We start from the raw sequence: 17,183 nt of genomic DNA, 5'->3' as shown, positions 1-17,183 counted from the left end.
AGACCACTGCACTTGCCTGTTGATGCCACTTAGATGACTTAGAAGAGAATTCAGTCCTTTTTAAAAAACTACAGATGTTGCACTGGCAGAGGGGCAGAGCAGGTGAAAAAATTCCATTGCATTAGTGTGCTCAGAAAATCTGGAGGACAAGGGGCATGAACAGCACAGGCTTGGTATCTTCTGAAAAGGACCGGTGGCTCAGACAAGCTGCAGGTTTCAGGTCTGTGATGCTGGTTTAATAGAAAAAAGATCCTGCAGCTGTCCAAGTGTAAGTACTAATTGAATTTTCAAATTTCCAGTAAGTTAAATTAAATTTCCAACTTATTTCCAGTAAGTACTAATTAAATTTCCAAATTCCTCAGAGAGCTTGCTAAGTAATGCCCAGGGTGTGAGGGAACTGTTGGTATACCCACCCCCACCTCTGCTCTCCAACACAGAAAGGACAGCCGTTACCTGCTGAAATGACCAACGATGATACAATGACTTCAAATGGAAACTGAATTGCTACACTCGCGCACTCCCTCTTGTTCCAGTCAGGGCTGTAACTTCACCTGTGTAAATCACAAGAGCCGGCTCAGCCCTGACGTGGCAAGGGGAGGATGTTTTCTCACCGACAACCTGACTTTGCCTCTTGTCTTGTTCACCTATTTTTTTGATTTATGCCACTTTGTCCTTGTAGGGAACTACCTGCAGTTTTCTTCTAGCTGGACTTTCAGGGGCTGCAGAGCAGCCTTCTATCAGGTGCACTGCTGGTGCATATCTCAGAGAAATTAATGTCAACCAGTGTCAGACCTACCACAAAACCTGTTATCTCAGCTATTGCAGGAACTGGCATCCAGGTTTCTTCCAGGCTGGCCATGTCCTCTATGACACACAGACCTCAAAACAGCACTTTTCATTGGATTTGCCCAATAAATGCAGGACAGACTTTCCTATGATGCCAATCTCTTACTTAACATAACAATCAAGTTTTTTACAGTGAAATGGCAGTTTCAGAATGACAGTCTGGCATCCCTTTCTTATAACACAGCAACCATTTGTTGGGGGGGGGGGGGGGGATGACTACAGAATCTTACATGTCTTACTGCAGTTTCAACTTCCAAGTCTTACTGCAGTTTCAACTTCCAAGTAAATATGATCCTAAAATACCAATGACAAAAAATACTACTGAGGAAAACACAAAGAAGACACCATGTCATAGTATGTAGACATCACTTTGCGCAATGTTTACTGACTTGTACAGAATGCTGAAACTTTATTCCCTGATGAGGAGTTAAAAGTGGTACATGTCTATTTATAGCACGCAGACACACACACAAAGAGAACCTATCAATCTGTACAGCGAAACTTTTGTCTCATTTTTCAGTCATCCTGAATACTTTTGGTTACGAAAAACAGAAATAGATGGCAAACTAATTAACTCATTGACTTAACTCTCCCATCCAAAATGTTGCCATCTTTTGGAAATAGCAGAGGACATGAATAGTCATCCATCATTGCAGAGCTCAAGGTACTGCACATGTTTTGGTTTGCACTTTGGTTGCTTTGGGTGGCTTTTTCTTTTACAAAAAAATCCCTATAAATGCAATACATAGAAATTATCTTCAGTTCCAGAAAGTTTATGTTTATTTTATGCTAATGTTTAATAATCTATTAAATAAAATGTGAGCTGATACTGTACTTATTGTCATAAGCACGTCATTAAACACACTTTTGGTCATGCTTAATGTAGTGGAAATTCTCTGCTAGAGGAGCATCTGTTGGCTTAAATTTTGCAATCCCCACTAGCCAGGCCATGCAAATAATATTCAGTTTGATGGTCAGACATAAAAATGGGAGAAAACACTCTGAGAGCTATAACAAAGTTATTCCTGAAAAAAATTTTGGAAAAGTTTAAATTAGATGTTGGAAAATTCAAAAGTTCCAAAATGCAATATCAAACTACCAGTTTTAAAATGTAGATGATTAATTGTATAGACAAAAATGGCAACAGCACTTTTATGCAGTTCAGTAAATAAATCTTTTTAATTTTCCCCAAGACAGTCATCCAGCTAAACAGTCACACTGTTTTTTAACAGGGACTTCACCAGAGTCATTCTTGTTCATCCAGGCCACAGAGTTAATTCCCCAGCTGCTCTCACTCTTTAAGTTACCCAGAAAAGAACTTCTGGAGTCTGAAGAAATCCTTCTGCTCTAATTGCAGCCCTCCAGCTCTGTGAGGAAGGAGTGGATATCCATAGGAGTGTCAGTACTCTAGCCAAAGCAGAAGCCTGCCTTACCTACAAATCACAGATGTACTAATCAGGACAATATTAACACAATCTCGTCTTGAACTTGAATACAGGTATATTAAAACGGTATAACAGTAGCATGTAAGTTTTTTGTAGTACTGTGAGCCAGACAATTTCAGATAAGGATGTGAGCAGTGTGATCATCCAAAAGGCTATCATGGGCGAAGTTACACAAGAAGGAGTGGGAAGACAAAAGAAATCAAAATAAACAAAAGAGTGAGCAGAAGAGAAACCTCCCTTGCGGAAACAGAGAGCAACAGCATAAACACAGGCATGAGGAAGGAGAACCTGAGAAGGAAAAAAAAGATTCAGTTTATTTCTGGTGTTTCTCCCTGAGGATCTCTCAAGCCTGTTCACCTTGACCTCAGGACAAGCAACAACCAGGGACTCCAGCCACGACTTCTCATATGGCATCAGCTCCATGATACTGTAAAATCCACAGCTAATTTAGAATGCAATTAAGTTAACAGTTTTGTATATGCACAGGTATTGACTAATGTGATGTGAAAACTGCCCATCAGCCCCAAGTGCACTGTTAATTAAATAATTCAATAAAATTTAAAACTGGTTGGATTTGTCCATTTTCTAAATGCTCCCACCGCAGCAATCCCTAATTTCCTGAATTACACAGATAAGTATATAGATACAGTTATACACACGTATTTCCTGTTGCAACAGCAACAGTATAAATAGAAGAACCAAGTCTATACAGACTCCTAGAAAAAGCACAACATTCTAAATTTAAGCTGGTCAAGTTGAAGTGGGTAACCCCGTAATATTATTAGGACATTATTAGAAATTTATTTTAGCCATAATTTAACTTTTAAAATCTACTTGAAAATCATGCTTCTTTTCTGACTTTTCATTTGATTTATTTTTTCACACCAGAGCTCTTGAGCAACCTTATGTACAGAAAAACAACTGCTGATTCAAAGAGCAAGACAAAAAACAAAACAGCTGCTCTACTGTAGAGCATCAGCGTTGTAAGTAACAACAGGCTTGTGACCTTTCCACCAGTTTTTGTTCTTGCTGCTCCAACCAAACTGGTATAAATATTTCACTTACCAAAAAATTAAGCCACAAAGATTTGTATGAAAAGAAGAGGATTACCCAGGTATTAAAAAAAAAAAAAAATATGCAAAAATGAGTTTCTAGAAAGGATGGGAAATGAGGAAACTAACAAGCAGAACATGAAGTGAGTTTGTGGCTAAGTACCTGAGGTATTTAGGGAAATGCTGCACAGGAAAAAAACCACTGCTGGCAAAGGCGAGGTGCAAACCTCCCCCGATGGCCTCACCCAGAAAAGGACACTTCCCCTCCCACAGCAGCAGCTCCTTTGTGGCCACCAGACACAGCACCACGGCAAACCCCTCTGTGACAAGCTGTGAGCACAGGGGACTGTTCTTCAAAAGGCATCTGACACGTAAGGTTGTTGGGAATTTGCTTTTACTTACGTCTTTGAAACTCTCCACTGAGGATCACAGCATTCTCTTGGGTTTCTGATCACACACATGGTTTAAAAGAGTCCTTCATGATACAGATAATGGAGACAGGAATTCACTGGTCTGCTGTCCCCAGCTGGACAAGTTTTGGCCTTCATCTAATGCCTAACATCAAGCCTCATTTGTCTGATCACTCCCATATGCCAAAGACTCAGTGTCCTTCTCCTCCAAATAGATCTTGACTCTGTGTTCCTTGTAATGATCAGTTTTCTCTAATGACTAAATGCATTGAAACAGTGATCCTTCCATTATAATATACAATGATACAGTACTGCAAGTAAGTAATAATTTATAGAAGACTTATGCCAACCTTCCTGCAATAAACTCATTTGCATGTTTCACCACAAAAATAAACAAAAAACAACCTAAACTTCCAACACCTTCTTGCAACTGGGCTCGATGTAAGGAAGGATGTAATTTTCAGAAACAGAGGTTTCAGGAGGTAAGCCTCAACACTGTCATTCACATTTAACAAGTCTTAATGTAGTATGAACTCCCTTGGGCAGCAAAAGCTCAAAATGAAAGCCACTCTGAATTAAGTTTAGCCACCTTTCCCATTACCATTAGACCAAAGGTTTCTTTCGTATGCAGTTTAATCCCATGACATTTTTTCAGGACATGTAATTCTTTCATGGACCTTCTGAAGTCTCTTCTGTTCCAGCCTTTCCGTCAGCTTACATTCTATCATCCGAGTGTGACCACCTCTCAGAAAAATAATTGTGACAATATTTCTCCCCCAGGTTCATTTCTCACTTACTTGAAATACTGAGGACCAGAGACTTTGAAGTTGGCAGGTTGATTTACTGCAGTTTAGGATTTGGCCCTACTGGTAACGGCAAAGTGCAGTCAGTGAAGCTGTTACAAATGGAACAGAATGATCTCAGTACGTCCCACTCCATAAATCAAGCAGTAACTCTCCATTTTCTCATTGCAGATGCCATTAGAAATCACTATTTGTACCAAAGGTATTCACTGTCCGTGAGGCTAACCTATCTGGACTGTCCCATGTTTCACAGGACACACTTTGGAGGCTCAGGTCGTGTCTGTTCCTCTGCCTCCTGCGCAGCTGAGCAGCCTCAAGCCCCCAGCCAGCTTCCAACCTGGAGGCAGACCACTGGCTGTTCCTCACAGCAGAATGGTGACAGAATACCACCGTGTACCTCAACTGCACTGTCGAGCTATGCACTACAGCAAGCTTCCCATTCACCTCACCTCCAACAGAGAAACTGTTTCCTGTAGATTAATTTCACTCAGCCTTCAGCTTGTACATACTGTATTTTAGCAAGCTATGCTCATTCTGGCACAGTCTCGTAGCATTGGCCATGTAAGCTATCTGGGAAGTTCCAGTGCCTTCTTAATAAAATCTGGAATTTCAGGATGTCCTCTTTACAAAGACTGGTGTGGGAGGAGGAATTCTCCACTACAGCTATGTACTTGAGGAAGAGGTAACAACAATTCTTCCTTAACCGTTTTCATCCTTCAGTTTCCTGCTTGGCAAATGAGTGTAATATACACTCACCAAGCCTGACCTGTCATTGGAGGAAATAATGTCCTTTACTATCAACAGCAAATGCTGAATTTCTTAATGCTGTGTAAACTGCTCTTTACATTGGCTAACCCCACTGCTATGAAAGAGAGCTAGCAAATACTTGTCACTGGCTTTTATATGTCTCTGCCCATTTTGTAATGGGGAGCTCTAAACTTTGCTGTTGTTGGGAATAGAAACAGGAAGTTATATACACAGTAAATATCTGTACACACCCCAGTGAAGACGTTTTTGCCTGACAAAACATTGTCACTAAACCCCTATATGCATGTTTGACAAAAACAGCAAAAACTGAGCAGCTGTTACACAAATATGACCACAGTTATGTTATACTCACGTGCCATTAGTCCATGCCAGCCATATGAAACCTCCATTAATTTTCTCTATAAACAATTTAACATTAGCTCATATCAATAATCTACATCAGACACATTAGGACCCACTGTTGTGCTGCACTTGAACAGGATGACTCACAGCTCTCTCATGGAAGCCAGGCAAGCCCTGGAGCAATGCAGCCCTCCAGTTATTGCCATGTCAGGCTCATTGAGAACCTTTAATAGAGTATTGGCAATAAAACTTTCAAGCTTTAACTGATATGAATATTTTCTTCTCATTTATCTTTTCTCAGTCATAATGAGTTCAAACAGCTGGAGCAACACAGCAGCAAAAATGTTACCTCTAATACTTTATATACACACAATCAGGAACTAGAACACACAGTCTCAAATCTTAGAATACTAGCAGCTCTGCAGAAGAGGTTAGATTTCACAGAACCCCTGGGAGTTAAGTGAAAGTCATCTAGGAAAGAAAAAGTTAAGTATTCACTTCCACATATCAATGCAAATAACTTAAAAAGAAACACAGATGAGTTAGAAAGCTTGGCATTCAGAGTGGCAGTACGTCGAGGTGTTTCCAACTCATGGTAGGGTGACCGTAATAAGTAATTTTTTCAAGACAAACAGATGAAGTCACAGAACAGCTAATTCTAAAACCAGCTGTTCTGACATGCGGTCCTCACAATGGAGGTGCTTCAGACAGTGCAAGTGCACTTTTTTGAGTGGTCTCTGGACCCAGGTAAGCAGTTCTAGAAAGATGAAGCACAACACAGAAAATAGCAGCACCTGTTGCTGGCTACTTCACAGCACTGAGTATGCAGTTTGTGCAGACGCACTAGTGTGATCCAAAAGACCTTATTTTCAAAGAGATTTGGCATCCGTGGTATTCAAAATACCATGTTCCCACCAAGTGCTTAAACATCCTTGAAAATAGGCTCTTCACTGAAAATTTAACTTACAGATATTGAATGATTTTTTACTTTTATTTTACTATCAGCTTCTACTTAAAAGCATAGGTAGAAGCTCCAGACACATAGCATAGGATACTTTCTGAAGTGCATTTTGCAAACCCATAGCCAGCATAACACCTCGATGCTAACAGGAATGGGGACATCAACCAAGGAGCACACAGTGGGGTTCAACAAACAAGAGGAATGCAAACTGTTGTCACACTCTTCCTGTGAAAGCTGGCTACAAAAATTCACGGAACCTGCTGTATTGAAAATTCAGTTTGCTAAGAATCAAAATGTTTCGTGGGAATGATCTGATAAACATCAGATGTTGTCAGCATATTGAGCCCATTTTGTATCACAACAAAGCATTTCATTCTGAATGCTGTGACAACAGTTCTGAACCAAGTGTTGCAAACAATGCTTTGGTAAGGCCGTTTTTAGTTTCTTGACCTTTGAAATCATTTAATTTTAGAGCTTCCACTGCACAACACATTTCAAGCTTCCTTGTGTTCCAAATACTGATAACAAAGGATTCTTTCAGATTTCAGAAACCGCTGTGTGCTCTGAAGCCTGCCCGCTTTGTTCTCAAGAGACTGGTTCACTAATGGAAGAGGGAGGCAGCAGCCCATTAAATAAGATGCTTACGTGTGGCATTATTCCATTACACACGTACTGTGTTGGTGTTTTAACGAAGGGGACTTTATTGTGCTAGCTCTACCCCTGACAGCAGAGGACGTCCATGAGGCAGCAAATAAATTATTAGGAACAGGCAGGGTTGCACGTTTACTCAAACATTGCATTAAGCAACCCTCAAAATCCATTTTGCATGAGGAACCTATGCTGGCAACATCAGGTCTCTTTCTGCTCCATAGAAGCTGTGACCTTTTGAGCTTACAGTTCTAGTTCATCTGCATCTAATGCATCACTTGAGTCACAAAATGTGTTCGCTTATACACAGAGTGTTTCATTTATACCTCAGTACTAAACAAACGGTGACACCAGTAAAGTAACAGTAATGTAGAAGTTGCCTGTGAAACGAACGAGTAAAACAAGACATTTAGCTTGGCCACAGCCTCCTCTAAACCACTGCTGCCACAATAGCTAGACAGCACATCTCTCCACCCACCACCCCTGCAGCTCCACATGAAATTCGATTAGCCTGCTCTCCTCATAAACACGGAGATGTCAACGCCCAGGCAGAGAGACTGATTTTGTCATGGGATCTGGAAACTGCCAGTGCTAAACAGTGATGTCTCTGTGCTCTGCAGATCACTACTGAGAGCCTGAGGCATTTCACCTGGCACGCCGTGGCCAAGTTTAGCCTGGCTCACAGCCAGCTTCATTAGAAAAGCAAAGGAGGTCATCAAGAAACTGTCCCACCGGTCTCCAGCTGCAGTGGTGAATGAACAGGGGTCAGAAAGGAAATCTCAAACCTTGCGATTTCACTGGTATCGGATCTTTCTAAGCACCCTCTTCACCTATCGCCTTCCCTACTCACCCCACGCGGCGGGGATCGCTCACTGCGAGATGGCTTAAGCCGCTGAATGCTACGGCTGAGACAGTGAAGCAGCACATGCTCAGCAACGGGAGCTCTGCCTTCGGGAGCTAGTAAAATGCCCACCCAGGAGTCTCTCTTCGGACGTCAGTGTCGTAACACCAAGTCTGAGAAGAAAACAATGCTATCAGGAAGTCAATACCTGCAGCTGCTCGAAGCTGGTGATTTTGTACTTTGTACTGCCTTCCTGTGTTTTCCATTCCCTTTTCTTCCCTCTCTCCTCCTCCCTCCCTCCCTCCCTCCCTCCCTCACTCCCTTCCTTCCTTCCTTCCTTCCTCCTTCCTTCCTTCCTTCCTCCCTTCCTCCCTTCCTTCTTCCATCACTCCTTTCCTTCCCTGGCTCATGAAATCTGGACATTCAGAGAACAGAAGCTGAGAAACACAAATTCCAAGGCAATAATAATAATTACAAAAAAAAAAAAAAAAAAGAATCCCTGGTACATAACAAGCAATTGGAATTTCATACCTGTGTGACAGGTGGGTAAATCATTTAGTGCTTTCAGCTGTGACTCTTAAATTCAAACCCATCGTGCAGGAGGCTTTGGTGCTCTGATGCAAAGGATCAGAAAAGACCAGTGCCATACTCCCTCTCAGAAATGCCCTGCGGGGAGCTCACTGTCTCTGCTACCTCTGTGTGGGATTCTAACTTCTTAATTTAGTCCTCCAGTTTTAAAGTCTAAAAGCCATTTGCTGCAAACACTTCCCTTCTTGTCCTTTCCTCCCCTTTTCACTCACCAGATTGAACTTGTTGTGACTGGTCACATCCCTAATCCCAAGGGCAAAATCTTGTAACACTACACCTCACAAACTAGGATTTGTAATATCTCACATTGCCGTTTCTAAGATAAAGATTCCCATTTCATGGATGATAACTATCCAGATTCAGGTAACGTTAAATTTGAAGCATTACTGGGTAGTTTATGGGGTGGGCTCTCTTTAATATCCCTACTGAAACCAGCTCAACCGAACGGGTTCTCTTAAATGTGACAGAACATTTTTTACTGTAATTTTCTTTAGCTATAGAGAATCTCTCTACAGGGAGGCTAGAATCTTCTTGATCCTCTATAGATTTATCTGACTTAGATGAATTGCAGTCTGCTTTTGACCAGCAAGGTTTTTTGACTTTTTTTTGCATTTTCATTTGATTCTATAAATGGAAATTATCCTCTACATTCCCAATGAGGAAAAAAAAGCCATTTATAGTATAAAAAGCTCCTCGGGGAAAACATGAGTAATTTATCATTTTACAAAACATATAAGTATTTCTACAGGGTTAAAGGTTGCTGTTGAACTAAGTATTTTAAAGCTGTGCATCTCTTTTGAAATACATCGTCTCCTGATGTTTAATGCACCTACCTCTTCCATGATAACACACTGTCCTTCGATAACCCACTAAACAGCAGAGCACATACAAATCTTGGTAGAAAAGGGAAGCTGGAAATACAGTGTTGAGTCACATGGGTTTAGTTTATTCAAAGCCAAAACACAGAACCATAGACTCATAGAATCACTTAGGCTGGAAAAGACCCTTAGGATCATCGAGTCCCACCACAAACCTGACACTGCCAAGTCCACCACTAAATCATGTGCCTAAGCACCATACCCACAATTGTTAGTGACCGCACATTTGGGATGCATTATTCAGATCAGTTGTAAAGATATTGACACTCCACCTGTTGCAGAATATGTAAGGTGTGAAAAAAGCTGTTTAATATGGTGCTTTGGATACTAACTAGAATACACTATATGAGAAAAAGCAAATAACCTGTATATGCAAGAACAAATACATATTTTTTTTAATTAACTATAAGTTATGCGAAGATACATGCTATGAATTTTGCCTAGCAGTTTGGCACACACCATGAAATAATGGAGTTTAGGACAACTTAAGTGTCTAATACTGAAAATTTAATACTTCAAATCTCCAGTTCACATATGAATGAATGCGGAAAGAAAGCACAGAAATACTTCAGCTAAAGCTATGCTGTAATAGCCAGTGTAATAATACCATCTACAGGGTTTAAGCTTTTAAAAAGAATCTGAATCTCTTTACTAAATTTCCTAGTTTCATGTCAGAAATGTTTTTTCCAACCATTGAAGTAAAGTGCTCATTAAAATACAGTTTAAAAAACAGAGCCCTGGCATATTCCTTCATATCACAGTTTAGAGGATTAAAAATTGGTGAATAAACATTAAAAAGGGTAATGCCAGAACATTAAAAAATATACTTAATCTGCAAGTTTTAGCAGGAGATTGATATCCCCTTTTTAAGGGGTAAAATATAAATTAATAAACAACAAACCCTTCAATGATTGTGGTTGATCACTGATCTGATTTTTGTTCTCAACCAAAGGAGGGAAATTTTACAATAGGTCATAATAATCTTCTTAGCTGCTCAGTGATTATTCAGAGGGGAAAAGACTATGTGCGACTACTCCAGATCTATAAAAAGACACTAGCTATAAGAGATATCCTCTATTTCAGTAATTTTGACAGCGATCAGTCCACAAGACTTCTTTTTCATACAGGTTTATCATTGTACTTATATGCAACACTTTTCCTCATCCAAATAAATGCTGGAATCAGACTTTTCTCTTTACTTTTTTTTTCCCCTTAAACAGGTCCATTCTAAGTGCTTAGGGTTAATCAGAGTACAAAACTGATTCATTAGGATGAGACCTTCCAACCCACATCATAAAAGTTTCATGTGTCAGAAATTAGTTTGTTTCACATTTGAATGAAATCCAGAGTTTTAGATTATTATGAAAGCAAATTAATTAGAAACAGGCAGGCAGTGCTGCAAGGTTTTGCATTCTTAATATAATCACAAGTTTAAATTTCAATGTGGATATTTTCAGACTATGATTCAAGAAATAAATGAGCCAGCTTACACATCCCAACAGTTACAATGCGTTCTCAACAGCAGACATAGTCTAGGTTCCCTGTCCTGTATACACTGTTAAGTTTAGATGAAGTGATCATTATCAAGATTACAATAACACCTTGCCATGCTTTCATGGTACCAGAAAATTGTTAGATGAAGCATGATCATTGTGCTAATGAGAATAAATTAAATGAGTGGGAAAGGCAGATTTATTTCACAAAGGTCTAGAGGTTTTATGACAATACACGTTACCCCTTCATTTATTCATTCTCCTGTAGCCCACATGGTTACTAAAACAAAGCTCTTAGAGTATCATTAGTGCACAATGACTGTTCAAAATGGTTACTGCTTCTACTTTGACTTGGAGCATCAGTAAAGCAAAATCTAACAAAGCAGGCAATAGGAAAGCCTAGGAAGAAAAACAGCATGCTGTGAGGAAGTGATGTGAAATGGTAAAATAATAGCTGTAGTTGAAAGTGTGTAGGACTGTGCAAGACAATGTATCTGGCAAAAGAATAAAATTATTCTCGTTTATGAAGAAAACATCATCTGCATGAGTAAAAAAAATATAAATAGGAGAAATCAGAGAGAATACTTTGGATTCAGAAACAGAATTTATAAAAAATTTTGTTTATAAAAAGGGTGGGTATTTATAAGCCTTTTAAAGCATCACTACAAGGGGTCTAAAGAGAAATTAATCTATATTTATATACCAAAATGAATGAAAAATTTATATTATTTATACTGAATTTTCCTTCAAGGTTAATTTTTAAACAAATATAGAAAAGTTGGTGCTACAAATTTAAGAAAAGAAAACTCCCAACAAACCAAGAAAAACACACACACACTTTTTAAAAGCCTTGATGCTGTCCATAATTAGCAAACACTTTAAGGGCAGGTTCGTGTTTCTAACAATTGTAGTAAAAAAATCTCTATCCCTATTTCTCTTCCTTTCACAGTATCCAGAAAGTAAGATTTGTTCACCTCCCAGTGCTGGGTCAACAGCTATAGTGTTAGTGGACATGTGACGTAAAAAGACAGAAAAGCGTGTTTATGGCACTGATCCTTGTGGCAGGGTGGGCGGCAGACTGCCCCTGCGGGAAGCATCGTTTCCACAGCAGCATACAGTCCCTTGCGTTACGGGCATGCCACAGCGCACCTAATTCTGTCCTTTTGTGGTATTCCTTCGTGTCCAGTTCAACTTGCATTTTATCTGATCTGCTTCTTCAATGACTCAGTGTTACTTTGGAGATTTTGTACTAGTTCATAAATAATTTCAAGTAATGCTAGCTGTTTCACCATTTATCAGCAGTCCAGTTCCAAACCAGCTTCTCCTCACACCCTTTTTTTCCTTCAACTGACTGTTTTTTTCATAGAAGAGGTATGTTCTGATCATCCTTAATTCTTACTGCTTTATGCCGCTGTCCCTAAATAGCAGTCTCTCCAGGAGAGACACTCTGGGCCATAGCTTTTGCGGATATGAATCTCCACACTTCTATTGACTCAAGCGTAACCACTGAGATTTACATCTGCTCAAAGTGTGTGTATATGAATTTCAGTGCTCTTTAAATACCATCTTATGAGCACAGATCTGTATCCATTTAAATTTGTGGCAACAGTTAATTACTGAGGAATCAAGTTTTAAACAGATGTCTTCTTCATTAGAAGTAAAACAAGTTGTCTGAAATATCTATGTCCAATTCTCAGCTGAGCTGACTATTCACGCCATCAAGTGGCTTTTACGACACGAGGGAGAATTTTCACATAAAAAATACATGCTTTACACAGCACATTAGCCATATAATATCAAAGAAATGGCACACATTAATACATCATGCTGATAACCCTTATTTTTTTGTTTGAAATAGATTTAAATATGCAAAATGCATTACATATGACTGAGAAATTATTTTTTGTAACACAGAGAATTATTATTCTTATAATATATAAGATTATTATTCTTATATATAATTATCCTGTATCGAATGTTAATTTTAACTGACATAATTGTCCTGTGGGAATTTGTGTTAGCTCGGCCTGTTACTAGGACTGCCTTTCCTGCATGATTATATTAATTTCTACCAAAAAGCCTTTCTATGAATTCAGGCAGAAAGGAGAACTGCTGTTCAAGACAGCCTCATCACTTTAGAGCTGCTTGTCAAAGCGAAAGACAGAAATATAATCTGCCATTTCCTGTTTAGTGGCAAAATTTGCCCAAGAACTGAAAAGTTTCACAAAAACAGAAGGAGAACAAACAACATACGCGTCGTCTGTCTTGGGAAAAAGCATTTTAAATGGGTACTGAAAAATCAGACTACGGTAATGTAAAACAAGTCCCTTCTTCAGATATTATCATCTGCTACAAAGACTTACAATAGGTATGTAAACCACTTCTTTAAAATAAGCATGAATTTGAACATTCAAAAGATGGTTTTTCCCTAATTTTACGTTGAAATAAGGCCTTCCATAAAGCCATGTAAATTTCAATGGGCTCTTGTGGCAGTTTAGTAAAACCTGTGGATTAACCCACATAGCAGCTAGGCTCTACACAGCGTCTCGCTCACTCCCTCTCAGCTGGATGAGGGAGGGGATCGGAAGGGCAAAAGTGGGCAACCTCATGGATTGCAATAAAGACCTTTTTAATAGGTAAAGCAAAAGCTGTGAATTCCTTCACTAATTCCCATCAGCAGGCATTTCCAAGGAAAGCAGGGCTCCATCATGCTAACGGTTACTTGGGAGGACAAACACCGTAACTCTGAACATATCCCCTTCCTCCCTCTTCCCCAACTTCTATTGCTGAGCACAGTGTTGTATGATCTGGGTCAGCTGGGGTCAGCTGTCACAGCTGTGCCCCCTCCCAGCTCCTTGTGCACCCCCAGCCTACTTGCTGATGGGGTGAGGTGGGAAGCAGAGAAGGCCTTGACACTGTACAAGCACTGCTCAGCAACAGCTAAAACATTGGTGCGTTATCAACACTGTTTTGGTCACAAATCCAAAGCACAGCATCATATGAGCTACTACAAAGTAAGTTGACTCTATCCCAGCCAACACCATTAAACTGTGTAGACTGTCTATGAAGCATAAGCACATTTGTAAACCCAGTCTCCTCAATCCAAAAATGGACACTACAACCCTCAAAAGACTGAGGACTTGTTCCAGCATTAAACAAATTTCAAGTCCTCAGAAGGTTTTCATGAAAACAGAATTGCCACTTCTGAGCTAGCTGTGTTTCAAGCCCCACACTTTTGTATGCCTTGCTTCACTTGCTAATGAAATCACTATTTTTCTAAATAATCTTTTTTATTATAAAGGCTCCAGGGAAGATATAGGTACCCAGAGTATGTGAAACAAAAAGGACAGGAATAGTCAGGAATGTATAGAAAATTAGGCCTGTCCTGCCATGAGGCAGAAATACCCCTAGAGTCATAAGACATGAAAAAACAACGTTGAAAAGTACAAGAAGCCAAGGTGAAATTAGCCTTAAAGGTAGGAGAGTGTGTACTTAAAATAGGACTTGGAGAGCTTAAAAAGTAAAGAATCAGAAAACCTTTACAAAGCAAATAATCAGAACTGCCCAAAGGCATAGTAGAAATTGGTTCATCTACCAGAAGAAATTCAGGCTATGTAAAGACTTGCAATCCTTCTGAGCCGTTAGAGAGAAAAGATGAGCTCGAAGGACTTACTGACGTGATGACTTTTAAGCTTTGTATGTGCAGCTGGTGAGACCTCACTGGCTGTTCTCAGCCTGTTGTCCCCCTGTCAAGCACCTCATGTCAACAAGTGACCACCACACTGCTGTGAAATAGCTGTTAGAAATTTTTTAAAGTATCTTTCAATTGCTGAGCAGCATTCTGTGTGAGTGGACTGATGCTGCATGTGGAATTAAATTTTGAGAAACTATTTTTGGACTCAGAAATACCATGGCAATTGCCAATTTGAACGCCTCTTTTTGTTACAAAAAGAACCTCTCTTATTGACATCATGAACTTTCTGTAGGCCGTTAGTTCTTCAGTTCCTGATGAACATTTTTTTCTCACAGAGCCATCTGTCTTAATAGCCATAACTGACAGTCAGAAGTCCACTCTACCACTGGTGTAAATGCAGTGCATTTTGTCAATGCACAGCAAAGCTGATCAAAGCTATGGTTAGTTCATCAGTTTATGCTTATTCTTTTTGCTTGTATTTAACATCCCATATAATTACAACATACCCAAAAAACATACAAAACCCAGATTTCCACCACAGATTCATTTAAATGTCTGCTAAGAGTTATGAAGCATGTAAACAAACTCTGCAACTCACAAGGAGTTGTAAAGCAGGTATGCTTATTACGGCAAGGGGGATCACTCCTCCTAATTTGCACACCTTCTCCGTTACAATTTCATACTTTATACATGATAATCACCATATGCATAAGATTTCCAAGAACAGGTGGGGATAGGATAATGAGTTCCAATAAATCGTTTGCGTGGTCTCCTCCTTGGGTCCCACCTCCTCAAGACTGCGCAGTTGTCTCTGGGAGTCACGCATGAGGGTCTTCATCATGAAGTAAGTCGTCTTCCTCCCAGTGTACTTTTCACCTTTCGTCATGTCAATCACATAGATCAGTTTGTGCTGGTCTTGCTTCTTTGTTTTCATACCCAGATGCACATCCAGTTGAAAGGTCTCTCAACAGTTCATATCATAATGGAAGTTACATAACCTCAAATTGGGTATGATTTGAGGACCCAAACAAGAATGATTACTTCTTGAAGTTTAATTAACTACCTTTGCTATGCTGTTCCCTTTGAAGTTAACTAACTACTTTCACTTTGACATTTCAGTTACACAGTAATACTCACTACAAGCTTGATTCTAACACATGCTGCACAAAACTTTCTCTTTCCTTTTTGTTTCCCCTCCTCTGTTTTGGGGTTTTCTACATCTAAAGAAGCAGAACAATAACTAAGATTGCATTTGCTGCTTTAAAAGAATACTTGACCTTAGGAGCAAGCAAACATGAAACATCATGTATTAAACGTGTCAAACTGGAAGGCAAGAGACTCAGTGTTGCAGACTTCCATGGTCATGACTTGTGGTACAGAGAAGTCCCCTTTCACACCTCTAGAGAGGCAGAGCTTCAAGGCTGGATAAACAGAGCATCAATTTATGTAAATATATTCAAGGAATTACCTTAAACTGCAGTTGGACTAGTTGAACTGGTATCACCTATCTCCTTTGCAAAATTTTTTACAACAAACACGACTATCATTACAATGTAGTAATTGTATCTTAATATAACATGCACTGGACAAGAAAATTAATGTGGCAAAAGTCACTGTAACTCTGATGTTTTCCAACTTTTCATTGTTTGACTTAGTAGCAAAAGGGAGGTTTCTCAGCACAGACTATTGAATTTCCATTAATGACAGAGGGGTTGTGCATTCCAATTGAAAAACTACAAAATTTGGATAGTGACAAGTCCCAACACCTTTCACTTACTTGTGTTTAAAACTGATTATGCATCCAACACGTAAAATTCATCTGATAACGAAGGGATGCTGCTCAGTAACTGGGAGTCAGAGAATACTCTCCCACATGAAGAAAAACAGGGTGTTGAGTTCATATCCCAGAACTGAAGAATCATTCTCTGTACCTGAGAAAGGAGTACATCCCCCATGTCACACACATTCCCACTGAACAGCCTCTGGAACTAACCAGTCGATGTATGTTACTATAATCACTACAATTTCTGCCGTCTAAATTGTCAGTCTTACATAGGAAGCCGCTTAACAATTTCCCATCCCAGCTATACTCGGGTGGAGTGTCACTAAACAAAGAGAAGCCATCTATCTGGCACAAAAGCCCTCTTCCTGTCCTAACAATGGAGGCAATTCTCAAAGTAAGTCAATGCACAAGAAACTAAAGCCCTACACAGTCACCAGCTGCCATTACAAACACATACACACTAAATAGATGTTGAGAGTCCCTGCTCCTCCCAGTAATTTGACAGCCTAAAATTATCTTATTTTTCTGTGATCTAATTTTTCACAGTGTGTAAATTATTGGTTTTTTGTAACAATTTATATTGTTGTTTATAACAATCATACTGTGTCCTGGTTTCAGCTGGAATAGAGTT

The sequence above is a fragment of the Falco cherrug genome, chromosome Z (assembly GCF_023634085.1).
Source record: "Falco cherrug isolate bFalChe1 chromosome Z, bFalChe1.pri, whole genome shotgun sequence".
Lineage (NCBI taxonomy): Eukaryota > Metazoa > Chordata > Aves > Falconiformes > Falconidae > Falco > Falco cherrug.
Note: the sequence above shows the minus strand (reverse complement) of the source record.